Here is a 6,270-nt window from a genome sequence, read left to right as displayed (position 1 = left end):
GCACTTCACAGCACTCTTCCCAATACTCTGGTTCTTACCTTTTTCCTTGGGGTGAGTTGAATGCAAAATGTTCCCCATAGTCTTGGATATCTGAGCACTTGGTCTACAGTTGCATTTAGGGTAGTGTAGGGCTATGGCATTGTTGAAGCGTGTCACTGGAGACAGGGTTTGAGATTCTAAAAATAAATACAATATCCAATTCTCTAACTCATTCTCTGACCCTAGTCCCTCTCCTGCCTTATGTTTGTAGTACAAGATCTTGCCAGCCTAGCCACAATGCTTGCTTTTTGCTGCATGCTCTTTGTTCCTCATCCATCATGGACTCCAACTCTCTAGAACCATAAACTAAAATAGACTCTTCCACAAGTTGCCTTAGTCATAGTGTTTTCTCACAGCAACATAAAAAGTAACTAATATGCCTTTCTTCTTGTGATGTTCCCTGAGTCTTGTCAGAGGCAACAAATAATAAAAATGTTATGAACTCTGTTTCTTATTTTTTCAGCAGTTTGATGTATTAAGTACCTCTATGTTCATTATTCTCCACTACAAAAATAAAAATAAAAAATAAAACTTCTTTGATCAAGTTTGAGAGCAGCACAAATCTAGGGGTATCAATATAGATATAAGTATTTAAAAACTTATATCTTAACATGACCACTAGGCAAAATAGCAATAGCAGACTTTATCTGGAAACCTATGACTACCCCAGGTGTAACTTTGACCCAGATTACAATACTACCCATAATCCCTTCATTCTGTTCTCTAAGATAAAAACACAAAACAAGATATTTGACCTTGTAACCTAGGAGAAAGAGAGGAGTGAGTGACAGAAAGAATTCAGCATTTGTCTTCCTAGGCCTGAGTTACGTCAATGTTTCAAGTTCCATCATTTACCTTCAAATTCTTCAAATTCAAATTCATTTTTCTTCATACCTAAGTAACATTCCAATGAGTATATACACAATATTTTTCTTTTTTATTCACTGATAGACTTTTGGGTTGATTAGAACATTTTCTAGCTATTGTAAATAGAGGGGCAATTATTACGGATTGTGACTCTGTGCAGGTATCTCTGAAGAATATAAAATATCTTGAGTTATGCTTAGAACTGTATAGTATTATATATTTGTTACTCTAGTCTATTTATTCATAAAGCATACAGCATGTTGCTATGAAATATTATAACCCCACTGTGTCAAAGAATATCTTTTAAGAACTCTTTGACAGTATCAGTGTATAGATAATAATGGTCAAATTAAAACCTAGAATTAAAACAAAAACAAAAAGTTATTTTTGATTCACTAAATGCTTTCTATGTGCCAGATGTTATTTTAATAATTTCAGAGATTTTGACCCTTAAGTTCTCACTACTGCAATTAATTAATTAAAGGAAATAGGTTAGTTTGTTTGTCTGTTCTGGCTCACATAGTTTTAGAGGTCTCAACTCCTGACAAACTCCCTTTAGGTCTGTATCTATGGAGAAGGGGTGGATCAGTATCAGCACATGGTAGAGGAAGCCAATTTACCTTGTGGCCAGGAACAAAAAAAAAGGAAAGAAAGAAAGAAAGAAAGAAAGAAAGAAAGAAAGAAAGAAAGAAAGAAAGAAGGGAGGGAGGGAGGGAGGGAGGGAGGGAGGGAGGGAGGGAGGGAGGGAGGGAGGGAGGGAGGGAGAGAGAGAGAGAGAGAGAGAGAGAGAGAGAGAGAGAGAGAGAGAGAGAGAGAGAGAAACAAGGAAGAAAGAAAAAATTGTCCTAAGACTGCCCGCTTGGTCCTCTGGCCCAAGGTTCTACCACCTCCCAAATGATACCAAAATGTGGAGACCAAACATTTATAAGAAGGGCTTCTTAGAAGCTTCCAGTTGCAAATTATAGCATCATCAAAGTGGATCTTCAAGCAACTCTATATAAACACCAGGAATTCTAGTCTATCAAGATTTCCTGTATTTGGGTGGTAGAGGCAAGCAGTTCTCTGAGTTCAAAGGCAGCCAGGTCTACAAAGCAAGTTCCAGGACATCCAGGGCTACACAAAGAAACCCTGTCTCAAACAGTGTAAAACAACAACAACAAAAGATTTCTTGTGTTTTACTCTCTAAGACTTTTATAGTTTTACATTTATGTTTAAATCTGTCATTCTTTTTGAGTTATGTGAGAACTTTTGGCTATTTTAATTGTTTTTCATAAAGGCATCCATTTGTTTCAACACTGTTTGTTCAAATGACAGTCCTTGGTCCATTACATTGTCATTATTTTGTCCGAGATCATTGGCCACATGGTTGTGATCTACTTAGAGGTTCTGTCTTCTGTTTTATGGCTTCCTTCATCTATTCCCTGTCAGCATCACACTATCTTGGTTACACAGGATTAGAGTAATTCTAATTTAGGTTATGTCAGTCGTCTGCCTTTTAAATTTCTTTTGCCATAGATATTTTGAAAATATGGTGGAATCTATGAACTTGAGTTTTGAAATAATATTATATTTGTATACATGTAACAATAATAATTAAGAGAGAGTGAATTCAGGAGGTGGACATGGAAGCAATTGGATTGGGATCTGAATGGGTAGAGTGATAGAGAAAAATCCCATGCTCATGTATGAAGTTCTCAAAAAAAATAAATAAAAATCAGCACTATAAATACTGGTCATACAGCTACCATGTGACCTTGGTTCAATGTAGACAGTCAGTCAATGGCACATAAAGCTTAGAAGCTTACAACTATCACTCATTTAATTCCTCCCATTTCTGTTGCTTTTGAGTGCATGATTTGGTGGAAAGGGCTGTTTCTCTCCATATGCTATTGTCACAACACGGTCTTCAACCAGGTTTCAGGATGGCTTCAGTCATATGACTGCTATTTTAGCTTAGAGTTGACCATATTTCATTTCATCTAATACTTTCTGGCTTCATAAGGCTTAGACCCAAACCTATCATTCCTCTGTTCCCACTGCCTCCTATTCCAAGGAAAGTAGCAACATCTCAAATTGACAGAAGGTAGAAGTGGACTCATATTCTATACAAAAATAAAGAGACATGTAAGGATGTGTTGATGTTGATCTATGCAATGCCCTTCTAAACTATGTTCTTTCTTCAAAAATAGAAATCTTAGCAGATATTATATGGAATATAAATGGAATCAAGTCTTAGGCAGCAAGTTACAAAAAGACCACCTAATGACTTTGCAATTTCTCATAAATATAAAGATGAAAATAAAGTCAAAATCAGTGTTTTTCTTAAAGGGAGACTAAATGGAGGTTAATTAAAGGCATAGAAAGAAACTAAAATTCATTTTGTATCCCTAGAATTTATAGACATGTACACCAAAATATCTTTACATTTTAGCAGTCTTGGGAATAAGTCAATAAATGTCTATTAAAACCAGCTTACTTCATGACTATTTAATTATACTCTACTGTGTATTTTATTGGTATCTACTCATTTCATGTGGGTTCACAAAAAATGAAGTCAGCAGTATCATGTGTCTACATTCCTCCAATACTCATGTTCACACAACAATGGGTAACATTAGGGTAACATGGGTGTGTGCCAGATAAATGTGTAACCCTAATAAATAATGATGAAATTGAGTGCAACTGAAGTGCTGTTTGCATTGAAACTTCGTGTACTGACTGAAGAATGGATGCCTACAGCAGAGAAGCTACTGAAGCAAGGTCTTTATCATCCCTTTCAAAGCTCAGCATACTGAAACTGATACCTTGTGTGAAATGGGGAATTGTGTAAATTTATTAATCAATGAATTAAATAAGGAATGACTAAGGTCCTTAAATTACAGAGGGATTATTTAGCAGATAGCGTTTGGCGTTTCTGAACATTATAAAGTAGTTAATAAGGCTTGTTAACTAGCTGACAATCTGTGGATATCCCCCTCTGGCTCCTGGTGCCCACACAGTGTGTGTGTGCTATCACTGGCAAGGAGGGTGCCACCATCTGAAACATCACAAACAGACTCGGTTCCAAGATAGACATGCATAGGAAGGAGAATGCAGGAGCTGCGGAGAAGGCCATCGGTGTGCATTCAACCCCTGAAGGCTGCTCCTCGGCATGTAAGATGATCTTGGAGATTATGCACAAGGAGGCAAAGAACACCAAAAGTGCAGATGAAGTTCCCCTGAAGATCCTGGCTCATAATAACTTCGTGGGGCGACTCATTGGCAAGGAAGTGCGGAACTTGAAGAAGGTGAAGCAGAATACAGAGACGAAGATCACCACCTCGTTGCTCCAGGCTCTCACGCTCTATAACCGTGAAAGGACCATCACTGTGAAGGGGGCCATTGAGAACTGCTTCAGGGCTGAGCAGATCATGAAGAAAGTTCAAAAGGCTTACGAGAGTGACGCGGCTGCCATGAGCCTGCCATCCCACCTCATTCCTGGTCTCAACCTGGCTGCTGTAGGTCTCTTCCCAGCTTCGTCCAGTACTGTCCCGCCTCCCCCCAGCAGCGTCACTGGGGCTGCTCCCTATAGCTCCTTCATGGCTCCGGAGCAGGAGATGGTACGTGTGTTCATCCCTGCCCAGGTTGTGGGCGCCATCGTCAGCAAGAAGCGCCAGTACATCAAACAGCTCTCCCGGTTTGCCAGCGCCTCCTTCAAGATTGCTCCACCAGAAACACCTGATTCCAAAGTTCGAATGCTCGTCATCACTGGACCCCCAGAGGCTCAGTTCAAGGCTCAGGGAAGAATCTATGGCAAACTGAAAGAAGAGAATTTCTTCGGTCCCAAGGAGGAAGTAAAGCTGGGTTCCAGCTTCAGCAGCTGGCCTGGTCGCAAAGGCGGCAAAAGGGCGAATGAGCTGCAGAGCATGACCGCAGCTGAGGTGGTAGTGCCAAGAGACCAGACCCTGGACAAGAACGACCAAGTCATTCTTATGATCATCGGACATTTCTATGCCAGCCAGATGGCTCAGCAGAAGATCCGAGACATCCTGGCTCAAGTTAAGCAACAGCACCAGAAGGGACAGAGCAACCAGGCCCAAGCACGGAGGAAGTGACCCTGCCCTTTTCTGTCCCATTGGCTCCAGATCAGCAGGAAGAACACAAAACTGAAGGGTCGGGGGGGTAGGGGGGGGGGATGTGCTCTTCCCAGTAGGCCTGAGAATGAGTGGGAATCAGGGCATTTGGGCCTGGCTGGAGATCAGGTTTGCACAGTCTTGAGAAAAATGTTCCAGTGAGGAATCCTGATCTCTCGCCCCCAATTCAACCAGCTGGCCACAGCCCACGCCCTGGAATACCACCATTGCAATTGTAGCTTGGGTTGCTTTTAAACATGGATTGTCTTGAGGAAGTTCCCCAGCCTCCACCAGAAGGATGGGTCAAATCCCAATGAGGAAGAGAAATAAAATTTCATTCAGGTTTTATATTAAAAAAAAAAAAACAAAACAAAACAAAACAAAAAAAAAAAAACCCTGACAATCCTTTCTCTGACATCTTGAGCAACGGGATACTAAATTTACCAGGAACTGTGTCTCTTACATGAATTATACTTCAAAAACAAAACAAATTGTTCCATCTATCCGACTGGACTCAACTAAACATACTGTGTCTGTGTCAGAGTAATCTAAGGAATATAATAGAATACTTTTCTTCTTTATTTGTGTTCAAACCCTAGAACTATTCTCACAGTCACAAGAAATAAGCTGGAGGTGTGTATTTTACAAACACATGAGTAAAAATTTAAGAGAAAAATAAAATTATTAGATAGTTCATAACTTCTCCACTCTTAAGTGTGTGGCAAACAGCTTGATAGTAAATCTCACAGTCTGGATATGAACAGTCCACAGTAGAAACCATTGCTAGTAAATCACAGAAAACATATTTTGTCTTTCTGCCTACACAGTACTTTTGAAGCAGCCAGGCAAATGCTATGAGTAGCGGAGATTTAGCAACAGCAGGTTTTGCTCCATCTGGCTCCAGCTTTGCCCCCTTTTTGTTCACAGAGCAGGCTCGTGCACACATGCGTGTGTCCTCCAAGTGTGACCAAAATATCAAATTAATATGACTCAGTCCATGCAATTAACATTTGAAATGATTACTGATGGCAAGGAATTGGTTTTTTTTTTCTATTCCCCTGCCTCCATAATAAATCTGCTTTAATCCTAACACTACCTCAGTTTATAGATGGAGAAATGAAGGAGAGTTTAGAACAAAACAGTACATGTTAAAAGGGAGTTCCTCTCCAAGGCACAGCTGAGTATCCAGAGGAGTGCAATCATGACTTCTCCTCATGATTCTAGAAATAAGACGGGGGAGAAGATGAAACAG

General features: G+C 40.0%; 1 pseudogene; it reads left to right on the top strand.

Annotated features, from left to right (window-relative positions):
* Positions 1-3,866: 3,866 nt before the first annotated feature.
* Positions 3,867-5,000, top strand: LOC117719620 (insulin-like growth factor 2 mRNA-binding protein 1 pseudogene; annotated as a pseudogene).
* The last annotated feature ends 1,270 nt before the right edge of the window (positions 5,001-6,270 follow it).

This window comes from Arvicanthis niloticus, chromosome 14 (assembly GCF_011762505.2).
Source record: "Arvicanthis niloticus isolate mArvNil1 chromosome 14, mArvNil1.pat.X, whole genome shotgun sequence".
Taxonomy (NCBI): Eukaryota; Metazoa; Chordata; class Mammalia; order Rodentia; family Muridae; genus Arvicanthis; species Arvicanthis niloticus.
This window is presented reverse-complemented; position numbering and strand designations above follow the sequence as displayed.